The 16,463-nt window shown below is 42.5% G+C and overlaps 1 protein-coding gene across 2 annotated transcripts in view; it reads right to left on the bottom strand.

Moving 5' to 3' along the window:
- Window positions 1-16,463, bottom strand: part of LOC126272314 (COBW domain-containing protein 1-like) — a 489,194-nt gene that overhangs the window by 174,446 nt on the left and 298,285 nt on the right. The window lies entirely within an intron of this gene.

Here is a 16,463-nt window from a genome sequence, read left to right as displayed (position 1 = left end):
TTTGTTTCGTGATACCTCGAATAATCCAACACGATTTTTCATGAAGGGGAAAGCGGAGTAGCGGTCGTGGCGTACATCGTCTCATCACTGGACTGTGGACCAGTTTCTTCTGAAGAAAGGGAAGAAGGTTAGAGGTTACCTTGTAGACGTCCTGTAGAAATAAAGATTCTTTCTGGAGAAGCAGATATTCAGCTTGTCAGAGGGACGGACAGGCGCCATCCATGCTGTTTTCATGGGAACACTCTGGTCCTCCCCCTACAGTGATTTCGGTAATCCATTCTCCTTTCGCGTCCATTTTTATAGTTGTAGGAACGACAATAAAACCGTCCTTCATAAAAACTCACGATAATTATCTGTACTATGCAAATACAAGCCTGAAACACTGCAGATCATTACTTAGATATATCCTACGTCAACTTATGAATGTGAATCACAGTACACGAACTCGACAAAACGAGTAGGGGCACTATTCAATATGCAATTTCAGTTTGTGTCTTCGTGCGTTTGGTAAGTATTGTTATAGAGAAAGCTACCCCAATGGCTTTCTGTAATTTTACAGATAACAGTATCAGCTAGTGAACCTCCCGCATTGTGGCAAATGGATGACCATCTATAATTTTTAATGTTTTCAGCTCGCATCCGTAGCTCAACAGTCAACGAGTCTGACTGCAATACAAATGACCTGAGTGTTTATGCTCAGCACAGTCTGGAGCTCGGAATATTCAGACGTATGAGGACAACTAAGAAGTTACTTGACATAGCAGTAATGGTTCCAGTTTTGGGAAGGCCAACTTGTCAGGCAACTGACGTCACAGGAGAGAATCAGCCAGCCCTCCTTTGGCAGCACAGAGTACGATTTTGAATATGGTAGAGCACTCCTCATTCTCAACTAAAAACGGCAGGGCTCACTGTTACTATATCCCTCCTTAAAGCTAGCTTCTCGACACTTCTGCACTTTTCACTTTCATCCCTCATCTGACGTCGTCATTGCACTCGCAGTCTTCTCCCTTTGCCAATCACTCTATCAAGATACAGAAACGTATGAATGATGGGGTACGAGTCTATGTTTCTTCCATTTGTAATTGTCCTTATTAGGCTTCTTGTTACTCTTAGTCTTCTCAGCACTTCTTCTCTTTTTCGTCTTCGTCAGTGCCCAAGAACGTAACGCACACACTAATGAACCAACACATCATGAACACATGCTTAAAAGAGTGTTTGTGCACTTTTGGAATGCAATACAACATCGATTCTGAGTGATAGGTATACTGCAATTCCTAGGTAGGTTTCCGGAAGTACGTGCCCCTAGATGTCTACCTACAGGTCATGAAGTCTCGTATATTATAAGCCGGTAGATAGTGGGTGTGGAGCTGGTGTCCGATAGCCTCCCAGATGTGTGCGATCGGGTTCAGATCAGGCGAATTTGGTCATGATGATACCAAAGTAGCTTCACTATCATGTTCATCAAACCATAGTACCACGATTATGATCTTGTGGTATGGAGAATTGTCGTTATGGAAGTTATCAACGCCATCGGGGAAGGTATCAAGTGCAAAGCTATGCAAGTGGTTCGCAATAATATTCACGTAGTGCACAGCTATCATGGTGCCTTCAAATATTATCATCACCGTAAGTCCCTTTGAAACTCTGCTGAATGTCCTCTATAGCGTAATACTACCCCAACTGGCCTACGTCCGTGCCGCAGTGCATGTTTTGAGTAGCCGTTCGCCTGGATGATGGTGCATCTGGACACGACCATCCACTTGATGCAACAATAAATGTGGTTCGTCCGGCTACGCGAAATGTTACCATTTACCCATTGCCCATTCTTGATGATCTCGTGCCCACTGGAACTGACAATGTCATTGGGTCAACGTTGGAACAGCTAGGGGTCTTCTGCCGCGGAGCACCATCTCCAAAAATGCTCGCTAAATGGTGTTCTCCAAAACATTTGTGCCTGCACCAGCATTGTACTCTATCAGATCTGGGACAGATCGTTACCTATTTTGCTGTACAGAGAGGGCAAGCTTACGACCGCTACGTTCAGTGTTGAAGCGTGGAAGTCCAGAACCTTGTCACTTACTCGTGGTTGCTCCTGAACTTCAGCTACTTCCCATAGATGCTCACGAGAGTAGCGTGTGGACACGGGGCCAGCTTTACCGTTTCAGAGATAACTGTTCCGAGGTTCCGGACCATGACAATGTGACCTTTGTCAAGCCCACTTATTGTTGTTAAAGGACGGATTTTCAAAACCTCTCATACACGGTTAGTAAATTTATCTAAATCCTCGACATGAAAAATTAATCATAATTGGAGAAATGAACTGATGTAGAATACAAGAGTGATTGTCACTTTCCATAGTAATCTAAAACAGATTTGCAAGGAATGTTTTTTAAGCACAATGGACGACACGGGTGCAGAGCCGAACACGGAAACAGTCCGGGGTTCTGCTGAGTCCTTCTTAGAAGATCAGCGAGGGGAAGTGGTCATTGTGACGGCCGGGCCCCGCACGCGTCTTCGTGACACGCCACGGCGTCGCCGTCGAGACGGACAACAGTTAGAGCACCCTGTAGCGATTGCTGGTACAAATGTTTCTACTGGGCAGAATGCGAAGAAATTTTTAGCTACAGGCGCTACTATCAGCTGAACGTTTAAACCCGACTTTTGAGACTAACGCTGTAGGTCACTATCTCGCACATGAAAACAGAGCCCCAAGCTAAGCCTTTGAAAACAGCAAAATGCTGCTGTACACGTAAGTCTTACAAAAAAGACCTAAGGACATTTGCTTCATCTAAATTTCTCCCACGGTGACAGCGAAGCACGGCAGTGCCGGAGGGAAGCTGCCTCATTTGTCGAGGAGAGCGACCGTAATAATGAGGAAGGACTTTTTTTTTAGAGGAGAATGGTAGAAAAGAAATCACTGGTTAACCAAATAAAACATAGCCTGGAGAAGGGGACCTGCACTCTCTGAGGAACATTTGGGTCGGTTGGAGTTTGGAAGATTCACAACCTTGCCAATCAAATTGGACATGTATTGAATGCTAGGTTTCCTTATGGGACGCCCCCACAAAGGAATCACTTCACTCCTTCTTTTTCTTCTTCTTTCTCGTTAGTCAACTTCAGATCTAGTCATCACACCTCTCGTCTTAGAGCCTAGGGCCACTCCAGTTATCTTCAACAGCCATTGGCTGGTCTGATGCGTTTGGGGGATTTCGAAAATTTTCGGCCCCTCCAACACTTACTGACTGGACATGGACGCTGGCGCTGACACTGACTGATGTCACAGTACTTCCGTCACTGACGGCTACACTGTTGTGACACAGAGCCGCTACTGCGTGAGATGTATGTAATTTCAATTCAATTTATAATTTTACAACGTCAGAGTCTCGCTCTGAATATGTGCCTTGAAGTCATGAATAGTTTGCTTAGAATACCCACAGCAGGTGTGACATTATCCTCAATACTCCTACCTTCAGTAGTTCTGTTCTATGCTACCAACCTTCACTACAACCAATGAGTACTTGCGCTATTTATTCTCAGTTTTCCCCCGACCCTCATGTTAGATTCATCAGATTTGCATATGCTCAGGTTGCCACTATTAAATGTTATTAAGAAGTTGCCAAATGTTCCCATTATTGTGTATTGTGTATGTGAATATTTGAATATCATTTTGCCTCCATTAACTTGTCTAACTTTTGATATGAGAAGAAACCCAAGTAATTAAATACGTGGGTCACTTATTTTTATCGACACCTCCCCAATAATCTACCTTGCAATGTCTGTGGATTTCGCTATTTGTGGCCCGTATCGTACCAGAAATGATTCCCCATTCATATCTCCTCTAATTTACTTTCTGTGTCACTTGCCAACAGAAGAAATAAGAAATTCAGTCTCTCGCTGAACAGTGGTAATAATGTTTTGGCTCATCAGTGTACATGCAGCATTTACTTCATGAATAAGTTTCGTTTCTTAGTTACCACAGACATAAGGTATGATGTTAACAGTGATTAAAGGCAACTGTGTTCATGCACTTGATGTAACAAAAAGTGGAGGAGAATCGTCTCATGCTTTACCGTCTCAAAAAAAAAAAGGTTTGACTCCAGAAAGGATCCCTGAAAAATTCATCTGTCGTGGAGTTGCCTCCAAGCACAAGTTGCAGTTCTGCTTCAAAATCATAAATTCTACATGGACATCAAAGTAACTGGAAAATTTTTATAGCAGTAAAGACGAGTACACATAAGTAAGGACAGCTAACAAACACGGGATTCCTTTAAAATAATAATAATATATATATATAACAAAATGCCGAGCCTGCTGAAAGCACATGTACAATTTACACTGAGTACTCAGCAACCCTCGTTTGAAAAAAAAAAGGTCTCAAAAATTGGCCCATAACTGAAATTCTGATTTCAGGGTTTGGTAATTTATAATTTGAAAATTAATGTACGTCTTATTTATAACTCATACAACTTGTTTTTTACACACAGTTTTTTAATTATGCGTTGTGGACATAGTCTCCTCCAAACACATGAACTATCCATAGGAATACGGAAAATAACATCAAAAACCAAAGGCGCTAACAGCCATTTCATTGACGGAAATTTACAGATCAGTGATGCTATACGACGTACTGCTTCCTGCGCTACACCATGCAACGAAGAGAGCGGTTCAGATGGTTCAAATGGCTCTGAGCAGTATGGGACTTAACTTCTGAGGTCATCAGTCTCCTAGAACTTAGAACTACTTAAACCTAACTAACCTAAGGACATCACACACATCCATGCCCGAGGCAGGATTCGAACTTGCGACCGTAGCGGTCGCGCGGTTCCAGGCTGTAGCGCCTAGAACCGCTCGGCCACTGAAGCCGGCACGAAGAGAGCGGCTAAAAATTCTGAAGCACGTACAATGTATTTCGGAAAGCGTTGGTTTCATATAGTGTGTTCCGGATCTTTCGTATCAGACGCCTCTTCAAGATACTTTCTATATCTAGTATCAACCGTGATCCATGACTGAATGGCTACACAGCTTCGTAGACTAAATCACGTTTTCAAATCTGTTATTCTTCTGAGGTACATCTTCTGTACAACTAATACGGTAATCCAGTTGGACTGTTGACTTTTGAAGCAGAACGCCAATGAACTATTAGTGTTCCGTAAATCATAATTGTACATAATCTAAAATCGTATGCGATGTCATCTTGTGAAAAATTGGTCGTCCTGCGATAAATAATACTGTATCTTACGACGGATGATGTCGTTATTAGATTAAATAAATAATACATCAATATGAATGCTAATGGAATACTAACTGAATTTTTTATTTTATTTATTGTGCTTTCAACATAGCGGGGCTACTGACAATTAGCAGTATTATCATGATTTCATTTTCAAATATGACTCAGCATGTCCATTTGATTTAATTCTGTAGGCATGGGAGGATAACTTTACAACACTTCTCTCACAGCGGTGGCGATTATCCTCAAATTATTATCTCGACGCCGCAAGAGAAACTTTCTTATTTATAGTAACTTGGTTTTATGTTTTTCATTCACAGAAATATATTCAAAGCTCAAGTCATGAGTCGAGAATCAAATAGTTTTTTCGTACAAAATAGCTAGTACTGTAGCAGCCGGGAATTCGTCCCCCTCTCTAGCTCATCTCCGCCAAAAAGAGGAATGATAAAAGATGGAGTAGCTCCTAAAACAAGCGCGGGGATAGGGACTCGCACTATCGATATAATGTCTTGGTCGGCAAGACCAGAAATCGTATTAAGAGATACAAAAATTCGTCAATAATGTTAACACTAAACATGTATACGATACACATCCCGTAAACTGGTTCTCTCCACGTCATTTCGATAAAACACTCGTTCAAATTATCTAAGGAATATGTAACAAGCTAACTAACTGAGATACTATTCGCAACAAGTTAATGCCACGGGAATATTTAACTTAATTTCAGTGTTACAACGGATATTACAGTGCTGAAGAGTATTATATGTTAGACTGCGGACTCTTGCACAACCTTGGGATGATCGAAGAAATCAATGAAAAGGTCGTTCTCAGTTCTGAAGCGGTGTCTTGAGTCTTTTCACTGTGAACAGCGAAGGTTCACCGTATGTAGTGTAAGTCTTACGCAGAAATAGTTCCTAATAGATCTCTGTAACCCTGCATTCAAACTCCCGAAAAAGTAGGCGTATGCAGCGCTCTATCATAGCGTAATTGTTCTACTGCTGAAACATGTCACTATTAAATTTAAATTGCGTCTTGAATGGCTCTACATCCTGATTCATCGATCATTACCACAGGCCTGGTATAGTGACGAACTCCTGAGCAACAAAGAAGGCTCCGTCACGTAATAATATTTATTTTTTTTTTCTTCTGATGATTGACTCGCGCCTTCAACTTTGATTGGAGTCTTCTTAACTTCTATCAAGCACTATTCTTTCTTTAGGGAGAAATTTATAGTTTTGCGTACAACAGACGAGTATGACTCATGAGCGAAAATATTAATTTTTAATAGATGAATATAGTGTGCGCTGATTACGTGTGACAAGTTGAAACTGTGTACCATATCGGGACTCGAAACCTGACACCCACTTCCCAAGGATAGTGCGCAAGTTGTTGAGCTATCCTAGCAAGTGTCGCGGAGAGACTTGAAGCTCCAATTTAGTACCGGCTTCTCGCCGTATCTGCCCAAATTAGCATACAGATATAGATTGTCATACACAATGTGTCATACGAATCTGGGCAATGTCAGAAACAAAGTTTTTACTTCATCCCTCCTCAATGGCAAATCCGAAGTTCTGTTCCTGGGCAATTAAGTAAGGCTGCCCTCAACCAGAAAGTAATTTTTATCCCAGCAGTGTCTTTTCTTTTTTTAAATAGACCTGGTCCTATAGGACCTTCCTCAGACCGACTTATGGGAGGATCCACAGGATAATGTGGCCGGCCGCGGTGGTCTAGCGGTTCTATGCGCGCAGTCAGGAACCGCGCGACTGCTACGGTCGCAGGTTCGAATCCTGCCTCGGGCATGGCTGTGTGTGATGTCCTTAGGTTAGTTAGGTTTAAGTAGTTCTAAGTTCTAGGGGACTGATGACCAGAGTAGTTAAGTCCCATAGTGCTCAGAGCCATTTTGAACCACAGGTTAATGTGAGGCTGTAAATAGAGGACTGAACTCCACACTGATATATTGGGAGATACCCATTAACTCATCGAGGAAATTAGTTCTGAGAGCAATAAGAGTTGGCGAAATGCGCTCTTTTCACCAACAATGTAATGCGCTTACAGCCAACTGTACTCGACATCATTGCAAAATATCTCAGAGCATTCAACACAATACACTATCTGAACAAAAGTATCCGGACACCACTACGTAATGCGGAACTGACCACTAGGCGTCGCGAGAGGCGTAGAGTATTGTGTTGTCAGAGAAGCAGTAACAGCAGCAAGGGTCGGCCAGGAGAGCTCAGAGATTCCGAACGTCGACTAATCACTGGTTGTCACCTGATCAATAAATTCATCAGGGGCATTTGAATCTTGTAAAGCTGCCCAAGTTCACAGTTGATGATGAGATTGTGAAGTGAAAACGCGAAGAAACAAGTGCACCTATACCAAGATCAGCCAGACATAATGTACTCACAGGGATCGTCGAGGATTGTGGAGGGTAGTTAAACGAATCGCGTAAAATCAACGGAAGGTATCACTTGCAAAGTGCTACCAGCAGTCCAGCTTGAACGATGGTTGTGCGCAGGGAGTTAAAAAGCGTGGGGGTTCGATGGGAGAGCAGCACCACAAGGGCCAAACCTTCCTGTAGTCAGCGCTAAACGACACTTGAACTGATGTAAAGAGAGACCCCAATGGACAGTGGATAACTCGAAATGAGTTATGGTGTTCTTCGTGGTTAGGGTATGGTCCCATTACTGCGCTTGATAACACGCCAAATTTGGAAGGATAAGAAGACAATTTAAAGCGTTGTGTACTGGGTATAGTGAAGTAACAGTTCGGAGACGACGATTGTTTGTGTCAGCACAACAGTGGACCCTGTCGCATTGCGTCATCTGCGAGGCAATGGTTTGCCGACAATAACATTCCTAATATCGACTGGCTTGATCAGAGTCTCGACTAGAATGCACTGGAACAGCTTCGGGATGAGCAAGAACGTCGACTTCGCCCCAGACCCCAGCAGCCAACTCACAACCTTTTCTAGTTACGGCTCTTGAGGAAGAATGGGCTGTCATTCCTCCACAGACATTCAGACACCTGAATGAAAGCGTCCCAGCAGCGTACAAGCCCTCACAAAGGCGAATGATTGACACACCTTATGTTCAGAATGAGATTTTCAGTCTGCAGCGGAGTGTGCGCTGATATGAAACTTCCTAGCAGATTAAAACTGTGTGCTGGACCGAGACTCGAACTTGGGACCTTTGCCTTTCGAGGATCGGTCCGGCACACAGTTTTAATCTGCCAGGAAGTTTCAGACCTTATATTAATGTCCACTAATAGGTCGACGGATACTTGTGATTAGACAGTGTACCTTTTTGAAAAGATCCCTCAACTTCCTGCAGTTATCAGTCTGTGGAGACTTTTCTACAAAGCAAATCTGAGCTAAGCGGGCTCCAGGAAGAGCTAGGGAAGCCTCTGAAGTACTTGGGGGCCAACAGTGCGGATACCGGCGGAGCGGTGCCTGCAGAAGGGCGCGACGACGCGGTGTATCCTGTGCGGCGGCGGTAATTCGTTCAGCCTCGGTTTAACAGCGATCCGGCCGGGGAGGGCCGCAGGCAATCTGATGACGGCGCACGTGTCGGGATTGAGTTACGGAGTAATCTGGTTGCAATACTCGGCGGCGCCCGCCTTCGCGGCTCGCAGCTCGCGCCAGCCCCTCACCCCAGCCTCGCCTCGAGTGGCGCGTCACGAATCCGACACCCGGCACGCCAATCACGCAACAGATTGCGCATCAACGGAGCTGAACGCGCCTTTGCTCCTATATTTCCCGCTGGCGAAACTTCAGTCACTGGCAGGCGAACACCTGCCTCCAGATACGCGTAAGGGACCCGAATTCGATGACTTTTCCGAGGGTCGTTAGTGCGGAGCACCACAAATGCCTCGCTGATGAACGGTTGACCTTGCTGGCAATTACATCCTCTGGTTTGATATCGAATGGACACGACACTGTGATTTTCCAAGACCTTCAATACAATGCAGAAAAGTATAGAACATTAAAGATATGGTAAAAAGGGAGGTGAGGGGAGGTTGGATAAGATGAGTTTAATTTTGGGCGCTAAATAGAGAGGTCGTCAGCACCCCTTCTCAATATAGTGGCAGTAGTACTTACATCTCTTAAAATTAAAAATGAAGACTACTTACTACAACTATTCATTAAAGTGTTACATATACATTCACCAGTACTTAGATTGTACGGCTGTCATACATTTAAAAAGCACGCGAGGGGGACGGGGTGGGGAAATCTTGAACCTGGGGTTACTTTTCAGATTTTCGCCTCTAGCCATCCTTCTTACTTTATTTTTAAATGAAGGTATTGACTTTGTGTGTGCCTCAGTCTTTTTCTGAGATTTCAAAAGATTACTCCCAAAAATCAAGGTTTTCTAAACATGTTCCACGTACCAAATTTTTCAAGTGCCTAGAAACAAATATTCCATTGAATTTTGAAAGCTTTGCTAATCGAGAAAAGCTTGTCAATATTGTATTTAATCGGCTCTCTCTTAGATTATTACTCTAGTGCACACCAGTAATCAGTAAGTGAAATCAAATTAAGCACAAGTGTCATCAAAAATCAGTTGCAAGTTAAATACAGTTTGAAATAGGAACTAAAACAAATTTCCATTTTCATGAGGGGTTAAATTATTAAGACATTAAAGAAATTCAGTTCACTTGCAAAGTATCACATGTTCCGGTAAAAGACCACCTCCTGTTTCAAATACACGATGGTGCACGACCGAGAAAGTACGGCTTACTTTTCCACATGTTATGCAGATTGTTCCAAAATATGTAGTACTTTAAGCAACATAAAATTATGTACCTAAAGAATTAACTGTATATTCCTAATACTTTTAATATACTATACAAGACATATATGTGCAGAACTCGAACATTCACAAATGTTGCACAAATCCCAATCTCCTGTCTAACAACAACAAAAACTGTAGAAATTGGCGAAAACTGTGAGTTTGTTTTTACTGCGCTTTCCTACATGTAATTGTAAAATCAGTCATTAGATGGAAATAGCGATCAAAAAAACACCACCTGATCCTTGGTACGCTATCCTCAAGGTACAACATTCTCCTCTGCTGACAAAATTGGTTTAGGGAGTGTATAGGGCTATTGATCTAGTAACTAATAGGATGATCCAGCTGTTCTGTAATACATAAAAGCCTCCGTGCAATTAAATTTGGGAGGAGCCCTAATGCCACACAAGTATCGCATCATTATCGCCAATAATTGTGACTAAGTACCTTGGAAGGTCAAAGATACAAAGTACAAGATGTTAAAATATGATGCACTGTGACTGTTTTTCCACAAACACTGCATTCGATGGGTCTTCTTGTTGAAGAAGATCAGCAAGCGTCATTGGGCAGTATCCGATACGAAGTCTAGTCTTTGTGCCTCTCTTCACACTGGAAATGCGTCATGGCCATGTTGTCGGCTTGACTGACCGCAGTTTGTTGTTCGTGACGTCCTGCCACTTTCTCTCCTACTCAGTCATCGGCCTCTCTGTTATCCATGACTAATAGCCTGTACGAGGCACGTCATAGTGAACTGTAGTGCTTTCCACCAGTCAGCATCGAGGTCACTACGGGGAGACCACTGCCCGTAAAAAGGCAAAACACTGGGTTCAGAATGTTTTCTAACCACAAATTCGGTAGATGGTTTAATAATCTTTACTACAAACCGCCAATTTTCATACTAACAAAATGCCTTTGTGGGAAGGTGATTTGTTTTGACATTTTTCTTTTTAAATTCAAATCACTTCGCATGTACTTTTTCATGTACTTGTCCCTAAGTCTTACGTCCTATTTGCTAGTAATACTTTCATCATCCGCAAGGTAATAATTAAGACTAATTCCTCCTTTAATGTTACGTTCCTGGAGCGAATTCGTATTTCCATCCTTTTTTTTAGTCTGCACTGAACACAATGCATTATCTAAGTTAGTATCCTTCATCTTCATCTTCTTTGCCGTTTTTCGTTTCTCTACGGGTTCAAATGGCTCTGAGCACTATGGGACTTAACTTCTGAGGTCATCAGTTCCCTAGAACGTAGAACTACTTAAATCTAACTAACCTAAGGACATCACACACACCCATGCCCGAGGCAGGATTCGAACCTGCGACCGTAGCGGTCGCGCGGTTCCAGACTGTAGCGCCTAGAACGGCGTTTCTCTACGGGGTCGCCAATTTTATATAGATTGGAGCAATGTTAGTGGCCGAATTCCCTTGCTGACGTCAACATTTGCCGCGGGACCGATGTCGTGAACCCATCTGCCAGCGCCTATAGTAGATATCGTGGTCAGGTGGGAGAACGTTTTCTTAATGTTTGCGTATCCTGTATCGGAGGCGTGACAGATACCAGCCCATTATTTACCTAGTTCGTTATGGGAAACCGCCTAAAAACCACATCCAGGCTAAGCATCTCACCAGCCCTATTCGATCAGGGGCTAAGTCGCCGCCCTTATCCCAGAAGTGGCGCGTTAACGCGCTCGTCTATACGTGTTCAAAACGTGCCGTATTGTTATTGCTGGCGCTATTTTCTGTTGCCATCCTTACTAGACGTTTCCAAAAAAATACATAACTCTTCGGACGAGTGTACAGATATCTTAGATTGCCATCACCTGGTCTGACCCTAACCGCCAACTACCTCCCAGCCGAAGTGTGCCAACGCTAATGACATCCTTGTATACACAAAGGAATCTATCTAACGGTCACCTTCACCTTGGTGAAAATGAATAATCGCATGTTGAAAGCAAATACATCACAATAAAAACAATCAAAATTACTTCGGTACATAAAGAGTAACATATCGGCCCTCAGTGTCTCTCTCTCTCTCTCTCGCCCCGATAACACACAGAAAATGGTTATAAAAAAATTGAATACTTATTAATTAATGTGAGGGTGAATCAAAAAGTCTCTGCCCCTATTTTTATCAGCTGAAAAACGGTATATACAGGTAATTATAAATATATGTATTATTCTGCGTACCTTACACTATTTTTCCACTTAGTCTGCACACCGATTAAGACATTTATCCCATCGCAGCACTACATCTGGAATGCCGCTGTGGTAGGATTAGTCTGGCTGACTGTGGGCCCCCGGTCGAACTGCTCTCTTGAATTCATCGTTGCAAATGAATTGCTGTCCTACCAGGAACTTCTTCAGCGGACCGAAAACGTATAAATCACTACAGGCAAGGTCTGGACTGTATGGTACGTGGTACAGACTCTCCCTGTGACGGGAATTTGTCATCGGTTCTGATTGCCGCATGTTGTCTCGCACTGTCATTGAGGATAACCATGATGTTGACATCGACAATCCATCAGCGCTTCTCCTTGATGGCGACCCTCAGCCGTGACAGTGAAGGACAATAGCTGTCGGAATTAATGGTTGCATCTAGTGGCATGAAATCCAGCAGGGGCTGACCAAGACGTTCCCAGAAGACCGTTAACACCACTTTGCCAACAGATGGCACTGAACGGATTTATTTATTTATTTGTCACAGGTGAACACGAATGTTTCTACACCATGCTCAGGCTCTGTTGCTTCGATTCCAACGTAACGTACAGTATTCACCTTTCATAATCAGAAACAATGAGATCCAGAAAACTGTCACCCTCCTCAGCATACCGTTGCAGATGCCATTTATCATATCATCCAACTGCTTAGCCATCCACCGACATGAAATCTTCCGGTGCCCTAACGTCGGTGTCTTAAAGACTCCCACACGAAATAGCAAGCTGCTGGGAAATGACCTTGGTGTGCACACGCCGATTTGCATCCACGGGGGAAATGTCAGTCAGTGATAAACGCGGCCTCCCTGAACGCTCACTCTCATCTAAGTCTTCACCGCCTTTTGCGAACTCAGAACATCGCCACCTCACATTTACCAAAGCGATACACTTTTCCCCATACGTGGACAGCATTCCCATGTGGTTTTCGATGGGCGTTCTTCCCTTGCTCTATAGAAAACGAATGACAGTTTGTTCCTCGTGCGTCGTGGACGGACTGACAGTAGCGGCGTGCCGCGCTGCGACCGGAAGATCAGGAAGGGCAGGTCCAAGAGTGGTCCGCCGGTAGGAGTGGATATGTTGACTTCGCATATGCAGCCACAATTTCGCTAAATAAAGGGGCAAATTCGACCTCGTATATTATTCGCTTAACAAATTTTAATTTAATTGTGTGAATTTTGACCATACAATTACAGTAAAATCTTCATTTCTTTGTCACACTACGCTGATTGTGCCTCAAACTAAACTAGCTTCAAGTACCGGTACCGTACCAGTCCAAGTACCTGAGTGCAAGCTAACGCTAACAGACGACAGACTGTCTACTATAGATACCCTTGCAACAAACCATTAACAGCGCTCTCCCCAGCGGCGGACAGATTCCAGCGGCGATAAGTTTGTTTACACATTTACATGATAAAGCTGACTTTCTGCAGTTGCAGAGCAAAACTGTTGCGTGTTGTTTCTCACGACACTTTATTTTTGTCCTTGTCGGTGCTGAGAAGTCCGTTGTTAAGTGAACATCGACGTTACCAGCGTTACGCTGATAATCTTCACAGGAATGTTGGACCTCCTCCTGACAAGTTTTGAACAGCAGTAAGTCTCTTTATACCCACAGCATTGGCTCCAGTCTCGGACACTACGATAGTGGCCAAACAGACAAATATACTGAAGCTATCTTTCATTTTTCGGGTATTACTGTCAGTGTGGCAGTTTCAAATTAATCAAAATAGGATGAGGAGACACTGAAAAAAACTGCCAATTGCAAACGACATGGAAAATTCAGCATCAGATAAAGAACAGGCACTTTTCCCTGTCTACGAGTTCATTAGCACAGGCCGTGTAGCTGTCCTTGAAAAAGGGGAAAGCACAACATTGGTAACTTTTTGGGGAAGATTTAAGAACAGTTTCACTGATTAATTGAGCTAAGGAAACAAGTTTTTTGCCTCAAAATAAAACAGAATTTTTAATATTATCTCGTGATTTAGCGGAGCAATAAGTTGTCACATCGATTCAATAGAAACGGGGAAAAGCGGTGTTTCGAACTTTCCTTATGGTGTGTCCAATTTACCAGCAATCAAATGCACAAGTTTAAACAAATAGCAGTGAACTGTTATTTTGAACACCTATACAACATTCATTTTACTGTTCTATTTCATTTTGTTGTCGTTTTTCTCATTTGAAATATTTTGTTTCTGAACCACTGCGTCCGGCGTTGAATTACATCATTTTAAACATTTTCTTGAAATGTAATTAATGATATTAAAACGACTTTTATAAACGCGATTTATTAAAATTAATGTCGCGTTACTTGATGCGACTAGATGCCAGAGAACATTTTACTAAAGATTACCGCCACGAAACACGCCACTTACATTATTGGTCTAATGCATTACACTTTTTAAATATTTGAATTACTGGGGAGTGCTTCTTTCCTATAGCAATGGTGCAATTCTAACTTTTGGTGACGGTCATTTGAATTTTGCTCTACTTTCCGCTTTCTATTTTCCTCTTTTCCCTGTAGTGCTTATCTTTTAGAAAATGCTGTATAACAGAATGAAGAGGGATGCCACAAAATCAGCAAACACTATTCTGAAACAAATAATGACTAATGTGTGGAGGTAACGTATCTCTTCCTTAAGAGTAAGAGTAGCAATGCACGGATAGAATAATGCCTTAGGTACGTTAAGAAGCACCCACGTGCTCAGTCCCTTAGATTTTTTTTTTTTTTTATTTTCGCGGGGATGACCATCAATGCTTCCTCAGAAAAGAGATCAGGCTTTAATCATGCTTCAAGCGAACACCGTCACAGGATATTCCATTATCGCTTCTCCTCCCAGACTCATTAAGCTGCCGAGACATAATAAATGCTACAACACAAAGAGAAAAGAAAAATATAGGGTGTCAATACACGAAAAATAATTATTCTTTATTATATTTATGTCTACATCTATACTCCAGAAGCCACTTTACGCTATCTTTACACTGGTGTCGCTTCCCCCCTTTTTCCGTTCAAGTCGCGCACGGTTCGTGGGAAGAGCGACTGCGGATAAGCCTCTGCCTGGGCTCGGATCTCTCTCTATTAGAACAGATAACGAAGCAAACAACGTTTGCAATAACCGACGGTGATCTGTGCCCAAATCGCTCAGTCATAAGGCATGAATACATTGTAAACAAACATTTGTTACAGAGTATCAGATGAAACCGCCATTATGAACATAGCTTAAGCAAACTGTACTTAAAGCGAACTACAGTTTTTACGAATTCAGAGTAACACTTTTCACTGCTTACTGTAACAATCGCTGTAGAGTCTAATTGTAAGGTAAAATCAATTATCGTTGTAAAGTTAGCTGATAGGCGTGGAGAATAGCACGCTAATGAACACGATCCAAGGATAAGAATGCTGTGCCATAGTGAGTCACGAAGGGCAGTCTGATCGTGCTACCATAGTTCGCGTGGAAAATCTAGCAGTAAGTATGTTTTCACAAAGTCAGAAATTAAAATTGCAAAAGCCATAACTATACTATTTAATACTGTGGTCGAGTATGTACCGCTACGGTGGCCGAGTATGTACCGCTGCGCCTGCCGCTTAGAATTCTTACGAAGCCTCACCGCTGAGCGGGATGTATAAGAAATAGGGGAGATCACTCATTCATCGCCCTGGTCATGATTCGCAGAACCCATCGTGACGGAAAGTACTCAGGTGACCGATCAAGTTAAATTTTTCAACAACGCGGACACGCAGCAACGATACAAATTACATTAAAAAGCTCATTAATATAGGAGGCTTAAGTTTTTGAGTAAGTACACTTTCAACGTCGTCTGAATTCAGGAAGACTAATAAAATCTTGGTTGATAAGCAGTAGTTTCGTATGAGCCACAAAAGAATAAAACCGAAAAGAATTAAAATCTATTAAAAATACTACAATGTATTTCCAAATATCTAAAACAAAACTCGTTCTTTACTTGCTGCATACCCCAACTCAGTAGCAGAGCTCTGTCATTTGAATTACAGTTTAACTGGTCGGTGAACACTTCTCATCTATAACGATGTCTTTGTTTCTTATCTAAAATCTGTGATTTACAAAAAAGCATACCATACAGGTTTCGTTTCAGCCACATCTCACGCGCTGATCTGAATCAAGAGAGAATCCAAGATTTCGTCCTGATTGATTTTTGACGCATCATCTGTATATGCACTACACAGTAACAAGGAAAGTAGTAATCGTTCTATA

This window comes from Schistocerca gregaria, chromosome 5, assembly GCF_023897955.1.
Source record: "Schistocerca gregaria isolate iqSchGreg1 chromosome 5, iqSchGreg1.2, whole genome shotgun sequence".
NCBI classification, from domain to species: domain Eukaryota; kingdom Metazoa; phylum Arthropoda; class Insecta; order Orthoptera; family Acrididae; genus Schistocerca; species Schistocerca gregaria.
The sequence above is the reverse complement of the archived record's forward strand: the minus strand, read 5'-3'. Positions and strand labels throughout refer to the sequence as shown.